This window comes from Alexandromys fortis, unplaced genomic scaffold, assembly GCF_014885135.2.
Source record: "Alexandromys fortis isolate MF-2015 unplaced genomic scaffold, M_Fortis_MF-2015_v1.1 scaffold_207, whole genome shotgun sequence".
Lineage (NCBI taxonomy): Eukaryota > Metazoa > Chordata > Mammalia > Rodentia > Cricetidae > Alexandromys > Alexandromys fortis.
In genome coordinates, this window is record NW_026068106.1 from 2,386,580 (window position 1) to 2,402,557 (window position 15,978).

General features: G+C 44.0%; 1 protein-coding gene across 2 annotated transcripts in view; it reads left to right on the forward strand.

Annotated features, from left to right (window-relative positions):
• Positions 1 to 15,978, forward strand: part of Paqr8 (progestin and adipoQ receptor family member 8) — a 47,713-nt gene that overhangs the window by 11,969 nt on the left and 19,766 nt on the right. Inside the window, exon 1 of one of the 2 annotated variants that reach the window (XM_050124106.1) lies at positions 4,743 to 4,841. The exons of the other annotated variant lie outside the window; for it this stretch is intronic. The gene's annotated coding sequence lies outside the window, so the exon portion shown is untranslated. Of the gene's footprint in view, positions 1 to 4,742; positions 4,842 to 15,978 lie in introns of those variants that run through there. 2 annotated transcript variants of the gene reach the window in all.

The window sequence follows — 15,978 nt, forward strand, 5'->3', positions numbered from 1 at the left end:
ATATACACGTGTGTGTGTGTGTATCTTACCTTTGTTATACCCAGATCGCAGAGGTCCCCCAAAAACTACCACAGAGTTCACACTCATATGTAAAAGCAAAGAGCCTTTATTCAAGCTTAAAGTTAGACTCTTTGTCTATCCGATGCAGCAGCTGAGAGTAGTAGAGAAGTCCAGTCGGGGTAGGGTTTTTGTTTCCTGTTGATTTTTTGTTTGTTTGTTTGTTTTTTTGCTTTTATCATTGTAGAGCTTGCGGTGAGGCAATTTCCAGGGTTCATGACCCTGATTGGCTGACATTTATCTAGGGCGTCTCCGCAAAAGGAGAATTGGTGAGTCCTGGGCTCCGGGACTGCTGGTGGTCTTAATCTCCTCTTATCTAATGGTTGGAATGTCAGGTACTTCCCTTTAGACATTGGCCCTGCCTGGGAGGTGTCAGCTATGGCTTTTCCTGGAACTGGGGGCTGCCTGCCATGACAGCTGTGCCGCTTGGGCCCCCATGTGTGGCCAGGCTGCCTCGGGCCCCACAAACTCCAGATTATTTTGAAGTACACCCCAAATATCATTTGTCAATCCTCTAAAATCTTATTTAAAAGATAAAGACTCATCCGTATAATTCTTTCAGCTTCACAACAGCTCTAGTAATGGAACGCCATGATAGTCTGTGTCTCACAGTGAGACTGCAAGTTTCCAGACGTGCTCAGGTCACTTGACTTATAAGTGAACGGTAGACCACCACACACATGCTGCCTAACTTGACAGCCTGTTCTGCTTACCAAATACCTCCAGACCCCACTGCTGTAGCTAATCCTCACACTAAAGGACCTTCAGAAGAGTGTATTCCCAGGACTGTGACTGCATTTCCATTAGACAATCTCCATATCGGTTTCCACAAGCTCCGTTACCCCGCCGTGGCTGCAAACTGGATCCCTGTAGGCACACGGGGACGGAATGGTTGGGAGAGGCTCTGGTGTCATCTCTAGTGAAGAAAGGGCCAGCTTGAAATATTAATGAAGTCTATTTAGTAAGGAGCATTGACGAAGCAGTCAAACGCTTGTTGTGATAGTTTGACGTGCTGGAGAAATCCACACTGAGAAGGGATGTGACAGGAAATGTGACTGCCATTGGCGGCCGCTACGAAGGGAACGGAAAGGTTTCTTTTCAAGTGAATTTCCCTTTGCTTTCCTCTCTTGGCAGAGGGAGTCCGTCTTCCCACTGTGTCTTTTCAGTTTGTTTGGAGCACAGCTAATTGTGTTTGTCTCCCATGTCACATGGCTGCCTTCCCTCCCCAGCCCTTTCTTAGGTCTCTTGCCTGCTGGGTACAGCTTCCACTGCCAGAAATGCTTCCCCACCTGGGAGTCAGTTGGCTGACAAAACAAAGGAGATCTGGAGAGGCAAAACTTACCCCTCCAGAGACCTGACCTAGCAGGCTTCTCTTAAGCATTCAAGCCTGCTGTAGAGAAGCCTGGGATAAACCAACAAAGAGCGAATGATTCTTCTCTTACAATGCAGCCACCTGGTCCATCACATGGTTAAGAACAGAGCAGGTAGCAAGCAAATCCTGTTTATCAATCAGTTAAGACACTTTGCTGCCTCAGATCTAAGAAGCTGGAATCTGCATTCTCACCGTTAAACAAGCGGCACCTTGACCTTCTGCTTCCTCTCGTCACTGAGACCACTGACATTTGTCAAGTCTTGAATCTGGGTTTCTCCTCTATCATTTACCACTTTAGATTTTGAGACAGGGTCTCTTGCTGAGCCCAGAACCTCACTGGTTGGCTAGGCTAGATGGTCAGTCACCGACCCCACACCCTCCTATTCACAGGATCCTCTTGTTTCTGCCTCTCAGCACATCCCACTAGGCCCACCCAGCTTTTTACATGGATCTGGGATCCAAACTCAGGTCCTCATGCTTGATTGGCAAGAACTGTACCCACTCTGATGTATCCCCTGCTCCGGAATCTATTTCCTTTACACATTTGTTGTGGAAATACTTTCTTAAGTAGCGTTTCATTATTGATGTGATTTCTACATTTTAAAAAAGTTTCATGGGCGAAACAGTGGAGAACAAGTCTGATGTGGGATACTTCTGCGTGCTGTGAATATGTTTTATTACATATTGGTTGGCTAATAAAGTAGCTGATTTGGCCAATAGCCAGGCAGAATAGAGCTAGATGGGAAATCCAAGCAAAGGTAAAAGGAAAAAGAAGGCAGAGTCTAGGAGATGCCAGCAGCCTCTGGAGAAGCAAGATGTGAGGTGACAAGCCACGAGTCTTGTGGTAAAACATAGAATAATAGAAATGGGTTGATTTAAGTTGTAAGAGCTAGTTAATAAAAAGCCTGAGCTAATAGGCCAGTTTGTAATTAATATGAAGCTTCAGTGTGGTTATTTAGGATCTGGCGGGTGGGAGAGAAACCTTTAGTTACACAAGTCACTTAGCTCTCGCCAGCAGAGTAGGCTCAGGCATGACACCACGGCTCTGCATGGGCTCAGAGATGACATCCTTGCTCCATGCAATGGCTACCCTGAGGTTGGCCTCCCATAAGAGACTGTGGCAGACCTTTCAACCACAATACATTTTCTTCCCAGGTCCAGTTCAGGCATAGGACATACCTTAATATGTGACTCCAGGAAGCCCTTACAAGGCAACAGCAGATGACAAGAGCCAAGAAGCCCGTGTGCCATTGCTAACCCAGACTTTGGCCTGAGGTTTTGTTGGTCCCTTCCCCAACATATGGGAAGAGGTTCTGAGAGTGAGAGCCAAGAATGGGAGATATTAAGCTACTGGAGGATGCCAAAACACGTCTGGAAGACAGATGACAAGAGAGATTTCTATCTCTTTGTTGAGACAGGCTTTCTCTATGTAATCCTGGCTGTCCTGGAATTCACTATATAGACCAGACTAGACTCGAACTCACAGGAAGTGCTGATATTAAAGTCACATGCCATCAGATCCAGTTAAGAGAGGGTTTTTACCCCACTTAGCTTTTCAAGACAGTGTTTATCTGTGTAGCCCTGGCTGTCCTGGAACTCACTCCTATAGACCAGACTAGGTTCGAGAACTGCCTCTGCCTCCCAAGTGCTGGGATCAAAGATGTGCACCACCTCTTCTGGCTCAGGAGAATATTTTAAATGCTAACCTTTCCTGGAGGCTTTGGGGGTTGAATTTTCCCTTTCTGCTCACAGTGGGTCTTTCAGGAAATTTGTAGATTGGTTGAATAATCAGTAAGACTAAGTATAGTCACTCTTCTTGTATTTTGATGTTTGGTTTGTTTGTTTGTTTGTTTTTGACAGAGATTCTCATTATCCAGACTGACTTTTAACCTGTGGTCATCCTGCTTTAGCGTCCTGGGGGCTGTAATTCCTGTCATGCGTTCCCTTCACCCACCTTAATAAAGCCCCTCTTTTAGGAGGATAATGGAAATACTTACTGCAGTGCTCACGTGAGGTAACAGAAACCCAAACCCATAGCGTGTCCTAACAGAGTCCTTAATCTATTGGAGCCGTTATACATGACTGGGTTTAGATTCACTGGGGTCTCACGAGACAAGAAAACAAGAAATCTACTGTCCAGTTATGACTAACTCTTTCATAGCTGGCACAATTCTTTTTGCTGTTGACGAAATTGCAAAGTGTTAAGAAAATGGGACTTAGCTTGGCTGTGGTGGTGCACACCTTTAATCCCGGCAGGAGGAGGCAGAGTCAGAAGGACCTCTGAGTTCAAGGATAGCCAAAGCTTACACACAGAAACCCTGTCTCAAAAAATTAAGGAGTGGGGCAGGGGGAAAGGAAAAAAAGAATCCAAGACTTCTTGGATAGAAGCTGTTTGCTGTGCGCCTGGCAATGGTTCATGCCACCTGTTGGGCAATAGGAACGACGTAGGTGAGTCTGTGTTCACTGGAAAGCATTTCCCTGATAAGCTATGTAGGCAGGAACTTGCAGGCCTTGCCTCACAAGGCCTGGCTGTCCCTAGGGAGACTGGCAAAAGGTGCCAGGTTGTCTTCTGAATGCTGGAGATCTGCTTTTGTTGTTTTAATCAATAGCACTTTTTTTTTCAAGGCAAAGTCAAACCCAGCCACTTTGAGGGTGCTCTGATTTGGCTGCAAGGATAGACAGAGGTCCTTTGTCATTTGAAAGGTCTCAATTGTGTATTGCGGGATGGAGAAGGGAGAAGATAAAAGCCCATATAGGTCAGCCAGCACTCCTTTGACCAAGTACTTTAAGGGTATTAAAAAAAAAAAAAAAGTAGAATTTAGAGGACTCTCCCTGCTCCACTAAGGATAATTTCTGGTAGCCATACTTAGCCAAAAGTCTTTAGTTGACATCATTTCAAGCTTGCTGTTTTTCTTTATTTTCTGTGTCTTTGTGGATGTTATCTAAAGGAAGGAAAAAAAAAAGGCCAAACACCATTTGGGAGCATTGAAGTAACTGAACTCTGCTGTACTGAACCGGTGAGCTGGGGAATGAATACAACATTTCAGAATATAGGGCAATCCTTTGTCAAAGGCAGCGCTGGGCGATGGAAATGAAGCTGCAAATGCTGACCTTGAATTTCCTGGTAACATTGAGTACTTGTCTGTTCCTAGCCCGGGTTTGCACTTGCCAAACAGCTTGAGTCGGTGCTGTTTCCTTTGTTTGCTGAAGGGAACTCGGGCCCTTTATCGTGTGCCCTTCTGGGTTTAAACTGAATCTTTGTTTGGTTTTGTTTTGCTTTACTTTGCTCAAGACACTTTGCTTTGATGGAGATAACGATCACACTCTGGACCTCAGGCTGGCCTCAACCTTGCCATCCCCCTGCCTCAGTCTGTTGGGGGCTAGGATGACAGTCACAAGCCAAGGCTTAAAGGTATTGTGTTGGAATGTTCATCTGATGGCAAACCAATGTAATATGGGTGATTATATATAGAATAAGTTTGAAACTGAGAAGTGCTACTTGCTAACCCTGCAGTGGTCTTGATATCTGCAGATATCAGAATCCCGCAATTTGTGAGTCTTTATTATCCTCGGCTTAGAGAGGCACTGCTGGGGACAGCAGGATGGTGGTGTATTTTTAAGTATATGCTTCATTTAGTGTGACAGGGGCAGGGGGCTTGGGCTGTCTGCCTCCAAGCCTACTTTGCTTCCAAGAGCAATACATCCTCCAAAGAAGAAAACTTGGTGTTTGTATCAGATGTGCCTTGATATTAATGAATGTAGCTACAAAATATATTTGGTTTAGGGTAGTCTTTAATTCAGTTTTTACTGACATACTCCACTTGAAGAAAAAAAACATCAAAAGGCAGGAAAATCAAGTGCTAATGGATTTTTGTTTAAGCCCAACATGCCAGCAAAGTCTTAGAGACACTGTAGGTTCAATCTGCCCCTGACTATGGATACCTGCATTAGCCAAAGTTTGTATAGAGATGGAGGATGTGGACAGGTCCGAATTGTTAGGATCATGTTCTCACATCAATTGAAGGAAGTAGACTTAGACATTTTTGCACTGATTTCCAGTAAAGAAAGTTGAAACAGAAAGCATGTCCAAAATAGCACGGGCACTTAGGCTAAGGGCAAACTCAGAGGCCAGATGATTCTTGGCTCTGCTGCCTCCTCTCTGAGGAACTTTGGAGAAAGGATTTAGCCTGTTTCCTTCTCTGGATCATATCTAAAAATCGGTAGAGTCTAGTTCATCTCGTAAAGAAGACTAAAGAGTTAATGCATGCCGTGGACCAAAAACAGTGCCTAGCACAGACTGGGTATTTAATGTATGTGAGTCATAATAATTTGTTTGCAGGTGGATAGATAAGGGTGCTGAGTCAGAAAGAAGGGGAAGGCCATTTCCTGTTTCTGCACAGGACGATAGCAAATGCATGTGGAGGTGGAGGCAGGAGGATCAGGAGTTCAAGACCTTCACAGCTGCAAGGGGATTTTGAGGCACCCTGTAACTTGAGATTCTGTCTCTAAATAAATAAGTAGATCAATTAGTAAGGACATGAGACACTTAGGTTGAGGACACTTGACTGTTTTTGGGGAATGTTCAGTTTGAACTCTCTCTGTTTATCATCAGAGCTATCAAGTGGGCAGCAGACATGGCCTTTTCTGGATGATAGCTGTTTTTCTTTGTTCTTTTTTTTTTTTTTTTTTTTTTTGGTTTTTCGAGACAGGGTTTCTCTGTGGTTTTGGAGCCTGTCCTGGAACTAGCTCTTGTAGACCAGGCTGGTCTTGAACTCACAGAGATCCGCCTGCCTCTGCCTCCCAAGTGCTGGGATTAAAGGCGTGCGCCACCACCGCCCAGCTGATAGCTAAGTTTTCCAGCTATCACAGACTCTCGTTGGTTTTCCTGCAAACTTCTTGTAAGCTCCCCACAACCCCAAGTTCCACAAGCTTCAGATTCATGAATAATAACAAGTATAATAGTGGAATATATTAAAAATTCATCAAGTATGTTTTAAAGAGAGGATTTCTTTCCGAAGTCCTAAATGTCATATATAAAGGTGATCTGTAAACATAAACAGAAACATGTCATGAGCAAGGCAGCACTGAGACTGGACATAAAGGCCAGAAAAAGAGTCCACTTTCCTGTGTCTTTCTCCTACCCATTCAGTTCATTCTTGGTCGGGTTTGGTTTGTTCTGGGAATGGAATGAAGGCCTTGCATATGCCTGTCTTGGGCAGTATAGTCCAAGCCAGTTTCTTGCTTTTTATTTTGAGGCACAGTTTGCTAAGTTGTCCAGCTAGATTTGAGCTCACAATGGAGCTTGCAATCCTCCAGCCTCAGCCTCCTGAACAAGCTGGGCCACAGGCTTGCTCTACCAGGCTCAGCTTCCGTGTATTCATGCGGACAGAGACTAGTCACCAGGCACTCACTGTGAACTCAGACTGTCCTAGGCAAGGACCTGACAGTGAACACGACAGACAAGGATCACTTTGTTGGTGGAACTTGTAGTCTGGGTCAGCATAGAAGTTAGGAGGAAGAGACAGTCAACAGAATACACAAATAAAGAATACACCTCATATCCATTCAGATGGCTGCCATTTAAGAAAAAAAAAAAAACAGAAAATAGGGCTGGAGAGAGGGCTCAGTGGTCAAGAGCACTGGCTGCTCATCCAGAAGACCCGGGTTCAGTCCTAGAACCCACATGGCCACTCACTATCATTTGTAACTCCAATATCCAGGAATCTCATGCTCTATTCTGGCGTCCACAGGCATTGCATGCATGTACTACACAGACATACATGTGTGGGGATGAGGAGGTACACTGATAAACATAAAATATTTTTTATGAAAGAAAAACAGAAATGCAGCTGCTGTTGAGGATGGTATTGGTGGCTTCTCAAAATATTAAAAATAAAATTGCTGTGATCCATAATTCCCACCTCAGGGTGTGTATGTTTTAAAAGATTGAACGAGACATACTGAGAGGATATGTGTACATCACATCCATAGCAAGCATCACTCATAATAACCAAAAAGTGGGACTATTACTGACAGACGAGCAGACAGACAAGAGTGTGCCACAGGCTCACTTGAAACTGACCTGCAAAGAAGAAGAAAAATGTTGACACATACTACAAACGTGGGCAAAATTAGGGAGCACTGTGCCAAGTGAAATACCAGTTACAAAAAGATTATGATTCCATGAATATGAAATTCCAAAAATAAAACAAAAAGTAAAAAATAATAATAATAATTGTTGGGGGCCAGAGAGAGGGAGACCAGAGAATTGGTCAGTAGACATTGGGTTATTTTGGGGGGAAGGGGAGATAGTTGTGCATATGTTTTCTGTAAAGCACTTGTGCTCAGCTATACCCTGAGAAGGCTTAAGATGGGATGCTGAAATCATTGGTCCACCCCTGTGATCCTACAGCTTCGTAGCCTGGGCAGGAGGATGACAAGTTGAAGGCCAGGCTAGACCAAATAATGGGTGTGGATGGAAGGAGAGGGGGTGGGTTAAGGCAACAAATTCCGAGTACTTGAACACACAAGGAGAGAAGAGAATACAAGAAGTTACAAGGGAGAAATCCAAGCTGAAACCAATGAGCAGAGCAGGGTGCCAGGTGGCGTGTCAAACAGCTTTAAATCAAGAGGGCAACTGTAATTCCCGGAGAACGGGAGTCATCAGCACGGCCTGAAAGGAATTGTTTATCTCCGGGCAGCTGTAGTAGTGATGTATGTCTAAATCTCCCGGGGCCCATGGGTGCTGTGGCAAAGCTCAGACAGTGATCAGACAGTGTCAAGTGTAGGCAGCTGATGTTGAAGCTGGGGATGGATGCTTTTCAACTTGATTAGAAAGACAATCCAGACACTCGGGTGGCACCTGCGCCAGCTTTAATGAGACGTCACCTGAGACCACAGGTCAGGTTACGGCAATGATAAGCACTTGCTCTCATATGTGACCCTTTCTTAAGTCAAACTATAGCCTAGGAATAGAAAACAGAGGTGTGATTTTCTTTTTTATTTTCTTAAATCTTAGCTTTGCAGGTTGTTATTTAGCCAGAAGAGTCTTGGCTTCCTGGGAGCTGAGAAAACATTCATTTCTAGTATGAATTTTAAGCCCCTCATAAGCCTGGGCTTTTGCCAAGCTTCAGCTGACCTTCTTGTCAACTCCTAAGTAAGGAAGGAGCTCAGATTATGCTCATTCCACTTACTCTCTACCTAATAGATCATATGGCATGGGATAGTGAGCCACCTAGAAAAGTCTGTGACCTGGATATGTCCTATCATGAACTTAAGAGCATAGACAGGTATCAAGTTACCACCATTCAAGCCAATATTTTGTCGTTATAACAGATTTTGGAAGGGATTGGTACTGTTTGGAGTCTTGAACTGAATCCCATATGCCATTTTTATGTCCTTTTTCTAGATGTAATAAGACAATAATGAATTGCTGCTCTGCAATCAGGAAGCTGCTCTCCCCCACCCTGTACTGAACATGAGAGGGCCGATGAGCACATGTGGGTGGACAATGACTTCGCTTCTCCTATAATCCCGTCCTCTAGTCAAGGGGTTCTGAAGCTATACTCCAGGGATGAGATCAGGGTAGAAACAGCTCCTTTTGCTCTGTCTTTCTATACTGTAGCAATCATTACAGATTGTCTGGGGAAAAAAAAAAACAAACAAACATAACATCAACCTTGAAAATGGCCCCTACTTCAGTTTTTGGTAACCATTACCACCATGATGGGATATGGTGACACTCAGGCAGACGCATAGGAGAAGGAGCTGAGAGTTCTACATCTTGATATTCAGGCAACAGGAAGTGAACTGTCTACCATGCTGAGCACAGCTTGAGCAAAGGAGACCCCAGAGCCCACTGCCACAGTGATACACTTCCTCTAACAAAGCTACACCTACTTCCACAAAGCCACACCTCCTAATAATAGTGCACTCCATTTGGGGGCCATTTTTTTTTTCAAACCACCCATGCTTTCACAGTAAAGGAAAGGGGTATTTTTCATCATCTTTGTGCACACCCAGCTGATTACAGTCATCTGCCTGTGGTTATTGAGCCCAGAGAAGCCCAGTGCTTCTGGTTTCTCTCAGCATACTGTGTTGGTGAGAGAGTCAGGCTTCTTACACTCAGGCTCAAATGACAGCACTCGGGATGCAGCCGCTCCTTACTCTATCGAATCTGTATCCTTCAGCAGGGAAGCAGAAAGGCCCAGGTGAATTCTGTATTCATTGATATGTACTCTGTGCTCTAACTAGAGTAGAAAGGGAATTTAACCTCATGCACCATAGTATTTACCTCTAAGAAATTATGGCCTGATAGGGACGTAGAAGAAACACCCATGGAAGTACAGGACAAGACTGCATTTGAGTATTCCACCTGACAAACAGAAATACAGATGTTTTGCCTGTTGAGGATGGATGAAGGAAGGTGTTGCTTTGACTCAGTGCCTTGGAGAATATGGTGAGTTAGCATCTGAGCATGCCTTCACAGATGATGAGACTCATAGAGAGAGAGGAGGTCATTCCAGGTAAAGAGATCCAAGTGGGCAAAGACCACAGAGGAAGCCCGCCTTGAACATCTACTCAAAAACACGTGACTACTTAGCTTTGTTTGTCCAAATAAATAACTAGAAACAATGTCTCTTTTGGTTCACAAGAAGGTAGTCAAAAAATTATAGCATATTTAGCCAATTAGAAATGATCATAAGGGAAAATAAATCTAATAGAGATTATGAAATGATTAATGTGGTAAAAAAAAAACAAAATAATATATTAGAGCTAAGAAAAAAGACTGTAGAATCTTGAAAATAGCATAAAGGTTAAAAATGTACAAAATGGTACGTTATTTGTGGATATGTAATTTCATGATATTTTTATAATATTACATGTTGATGCCTATTCAAATTTTTTTTTTGCCTATTCAAATTTTATAATGAATATCTTCAAGTAAAAAGAGTAGTGGGATGAACAACTAATCTGGTACATAGCAACTGTTTCTGGGGAGAGAAAGAAGTTTCAGCTGAATCTATCTTACAATAAAGGATCAACAGGAAGTTACACACACTTACACTCATGCATTTATTTAAAATCTGAAATAAACACAGCATGCTAAGATTTGGCAAACTCCTGCTTGTTGTCTATATTTCTATACACTCGAATTCTTTAATAATCTTAAAGTAACGAATATGGACATAAGTGGCACATTGGATCACAGTACCTGGGAGGGATATAGAGGCAGAAGAAGCAGAAATTCAAAAAAGAGAAAGTCATGGTGCATAAGTAACAGCAAATGAATCCCATGTCCATGGAGGCCAGCATGGTGCAGCAGGAAGACAACCATGAGTTCAGAGTTCAAAGACTACTTGGGCTACTTAGTGAGCTACAGGATATCATGGGATATGATAGAGATCTTGTGTCAAACACATAGACCACACACACACACACACACACACACACACACACACACACGAGAGAGAGAGAGAGAGAGAGAGAGAGAGAGAGACACAGAGACAGAGACAGAAACAGATGTAGATAGATAGATAGATAGATAGATAGATAGATAGATAGATAGATAGAGAGATAAGAGAGAGATAAAGAGATACGTGGATACTCAAACATAGAGAGATATCCTTGGCTCTGGCATTATGTTCTGTTTGCTCTTCTTTGTCCTGCATGGCTTCAAGAGAAGATGATTTCCACGGTTGTGGACCAGGGCCAGGTCATGGAATCCTTTGACTGCCAGGCTCAGGAATGTGGGCTTTAGTTGGCAAATGGGAGTTACCAGAGGCTTTGGAGTACATTGTTATTTTAAGCTGAATTTTGGTCAATCAAATAAGATAAAACCAGGGCCAAGAACAGTTAGGAAACTGTCACCATTGATGTGGCTGGGACAAGATACAGGTCTGTAGAAGTGAAACAAAGCAACAGGTTTTCTCTATAGCCATTCTACCCAGGGCACACTTTATCTTGTCAGAAAGGACAGGGTTCGTCTATGCTGGAAATGTTTAAGTTTAAATGACTAGAAGGTTTTAAGGGAAGTGGGAGACAATGAGAGGAGACTGGTTCTTTCTTTTTTACACATCTCTGCCACCAGCCAACTATATAGTCCCTGTTGTCTTAGTTTTTATTTTGAGACAGGATCTCACTGAGGTACATAGGCTGCCCTTGAGATTGCACTGCTGTGTAGTCAGCTTTGAACTTCTTGTCCTTCTGCCTCTGTCTCCTGCATAGCTGGGGGTTACAGGCCTGCACCACCAAACCTGGAGACAGATGTCAGCCTAGATCTCAAGGATCTACAGGAAAGAAATTACCCATGACAATACCAAAATTAGGTATGCCAGGGGAAGTTTGCTTGTGGTAGCAGTGAGGACGGCTAGGTGGATCTAGAGAAGTTGTGGTTTAAAAGGTCAAAGCCACAATGGTCTCACAATATTTTCGGACTTCCCACAGCACATCAGATGAGAAGTAAAAGAAATTATGTGTAATTGGGGCAGCAGAGGTAGGTGGGGGAGGCAGACTAAGCCAACGGTAATGAAGGAGGGATAGAGACAGGGTGTGCTGGTGAGGGATGAAGTGAGTCAGTCCCATTTGTGTTGGGATGCCCCAGGATCCAGTCATGCAGTTGGACAAAGAGAAGAAGGAGGACTGGAAGTTATAAGGGACCCAAGGTACACAGAGACATTGGGTAGAAGTTAGGACCCCTGTAATCAGAAGGGATCACAAACCTGGTATCTCGGAGCAAGAATGACTCTGAGTGGTAAACAATCACCACCTTTGTAGACAATGCAGCATGCTGTTAGTACAACAGCCAGGAAAGCCTTCCCGTGTGGCAGCTCTTACTGCTGTGAGCTTCACACGCTGACTTTTCAATTAAAGCCCCTCCGTCAAATAACAATTTCAACTAACTGCTGGTTATGAATTACTACTAGCAGTATTGGAAAACAGCACTATGGTTATTACTAGCGGCTATGGAAAAGGCCACTGTGGATTACTAATGGTTACAGGAGATGAGAGCCCTCATAGAATAACCCGGAAGATGAAGGTCTAGGTAGTACTTCCGGGTGACTTCCCAGGATTCTTCACCCAGAATCAGCTCAGAGGCCACCCACTTGCCATCTAGCTCTTCCTGTTCATTTGTGGTTGATGGATTTTCCTTTACTGCAACGCAGTCAGTTGTTGGACTCTTGCGACGGGAGAGTTGAAAGCATGGGGTCTCTCTGATTATCGTCACTTTGCTGTAAGGCTTAATGCTCTGTCTCCATTGTTTTAGTGCAGTACCGCAAACGAGGGGGAAGGGATATTTTTGTGATAGGGTACTTGCCTACCAAGCTCAAAGCCTTAGGCTCAATCTCCAGTACTATAATGAATCCAGTTAATTAATTAATTAAAGCTTTACAGTGTTTGTACAACTTTCATATGCATCTCGGTGATGCTCACAATTCCAAGTAAAGGAAAACACGCAAGTTACAGCTTAATGCTAAGATGGTGTTACAGACAGAATGTGCCCCCCAAATCCACATGGTCAAATCCTCATCCCAATGTAAGGGGGTTAGGCGATGGATAGCATCCACGACCTTATAAAACTCTGAAAGCTCTGTGGCCCTTGTGCCTTGCAAGGACCCAGCTAGAAGAGGGCTGTCTGAGAGTCAGACACAAGTCTGCAGCAGGCACTAGGCTTGTTAGGGCCTTGTTTTGACCTTCTAGTCTCCACAGCTGGGAGAGAAAAAAATGTTGCTGTTAAAAAAATCACTTGGTTTGAGATATTACGTTACAGCAACCTGAAATGCCTAAAGTAGGGGCAGCTGTAGTCAGTTCTGCCTGGAGAAGCTCTAAACATCACAGGGAGGTTCTGAATTTGAGGGTAAGTAGGAAGCTGCTTTTGCCAGGCACAGTGGGGGTACAGTAACATTGGCAGTGTCTGGCTTGCTCAGGGAACCAGGACAGGCTGTTCTGGCTTTCTCTATGCACCAAGAATAAGAAATTAGGTCCCTGACTTGTCTCCAGTGCTATTGGCCTTTCTTCCTTTCCGTTCCCTGCATCTTTATGAGGCATTCTTGGGACACGAAATTGCCAGTAATAGGAGATGAAAGAATAGAAGCAGGCTGATGGTTTGAAATTCAGCCAGCAATTTAAATATCGTTATGGATCTCTACCATGTAGATGAAGCACACACAGATTCCAGTGTCCAACACAGACAGTGAGTGCTTCCTGTTGCAAGATGCACCACCATCTCATTACCTAAAATTCCACCATTTTTGTGTGGATGTAAGCAGGGGTGTGTCACAGAGCACACATGACCATAAAGGGACAACTTGTGACATGTGGGTCCCAGGAATTGAACTTAGGGCATTAGGCTTGGCTTGGCAAAGGCCTTTACTTGCTGAGCTGTCTTGTTGACAACAACTGTTTTTAGTTATCCCCCCCCCTTCTTGCTACGTAGCCCAGGCTAGTCTTGAATTCACAACATAGATCAGGCTGGCCTTGAACTCATAGCAGTCTCTCGCCTCAACTTCCCAAGTCCTGGGATTCTAGGTGTGAGCCACCTGTTCACTGACTGGACCTTTAGAAGCAGGCAAAGGATGCCTTACTTCATTTTGTTTTTGAAGCGTTATTATCTATTGATGAATTCTCGCATCCTTTTACCCTGCTAGTTTACAAACTAGCGAAGGAGGAGAAAGGCCATGTTGCAGTCTCAAAAGAGCTTGGGCTGTAGGGACAAAGCTCCCTACACTACGTACATATCCCTATTCACGCAGTGAGAATTAACCTGAGCTTCAGGCCATAGCATGTGAAACATTTCCGAAGGGAAAGCCATCAAAACGGCCCAAAGAAGGCTTCCTGATGATTCAGAACTGAACTAAAACCTTCCACTTAATGAAAAAGAAACTGATAAACAAGTGATTTGCTTGAACTTAGAGCAAATAAAAAGACGAGATCCGGGGACCCTCTGCAGAGTGCACCCTATCAACAGCAGAAGCGGTGAGGCGAACCTTAGGGCGGCAAGGGAAGACAGGCGGCTGTGTGGCATTCTGGCTCCACGGTAAGAAAGCAAGGACGTAAGAAAGCAAGGACGTTCCTGAGATGGACCCATGAGTGGAGATGAGCTCCCTGCAGTTCACCTGGGCTGGCCCCGGTCCCAACGGGGTTGCAGATCCTTGGAAGTTGTCTGCCTGCCAGAAGCTAGGACAAGCTGAGAGGCTGCATGAGCAAAGCCAAGCCACACCCAGCAAAGCCAATAGCAATGCTTGCGAGGAACGTCTATAGAGACTTCTTGTCCCTAGCCTTTAATTAGCAGGTGTTTCAGACAGCAGAGCTTACCGGGACCCAAACAAGAAGTCTAGAAGAAGCAGACGAGCCTTCTTAGGCAGCCAACTGAGTAGCTGATTGGTGGTAGACTGTTGAGTGCGTTCTTCTGAATTGTTCCCAGTTTCCCTGAATTCTCCTCCTGGTGACACAGAAACTGCTTGCTGTGCAGGGTAGATGCATTCTGTGTACAGTGATGCATTTTGAGGATAGGACCTGCTTGAGTGACATTAGCTGAGACATGGTGGCAAAGCATGTAAGGACGAAGCACCACAATCAAATCAAATTAAATTAAAATGAAATTTAGAACAGCACCTGTAAACACACAAAACCTTAGGGCCCACTCCAGGTAAGGTGCCTGTAGCACAGGGCTCAGGTCGGTTCCTCCAGCCAGAAACCAAACACCAAGCTAAAAGGACTCCTCCTACACCCAAGGAGTAGGTTTTGTTGCTGCTGTTGTTTTTTTTTAATGAGTTATTATGTTTTTTATTTTATCTGTATTGGTGTTCTTTGTTGTATTAGGAGAGGCAGGGCTGCGTCCCTGGCACCCAGCCACCCACATGGCTAGCTAATGCCCCGAAATAATTACACAGAAACTGTATTCTTTGAATCACTGCCTGGCCCATTAATTCCAGCCTCCCATTGGCTAGCTCCCACATATTGATCTAACCCATTTTTAATAATCTGCGTAGCCCACGAGATGGCTCACCAGGGAAGATCTTAACCTGCATCTGTCTGGAGTGGGAGAATCATGGCGACTCTCTGACTCAGCTTCTTCCTCCCAGCATTCTGTTCTGTTTACTCCACCCACCTAAGGGTGGGCCTATCAAATGGGCTAAGGCAGTTTCTTTATTAATTAACCAATGAAAGCAACAGATTAGAAAGAACTCACTCCCACATCATTTCCCCTTTTTCTGTTTAAACAAAAAAGGCTTTCATTTTAACATAGTAAAATTACATATAGCAAAACAGTTATCAAGCAAGAATTACAGTTACAATATTCATATCTATTTTATCTTTTTTCATAACAATGGAAAACTATAACTATCTATCCATTCTTCAATTCCATCAAAGACTCCAGAAGGATATAATATTACCTAAGTAAACAAGAAATCAAAACTCTAGAAATGACAGAGACATCTCACTGCCTGTACAGTCACCCAAAGTTCCTCTGTACCATTGGGGCATCCATCTTTGGCCTTCAGGCCCATAGTATCCAGCAGACATTTCCATGAAGCAGAAAATTTCAA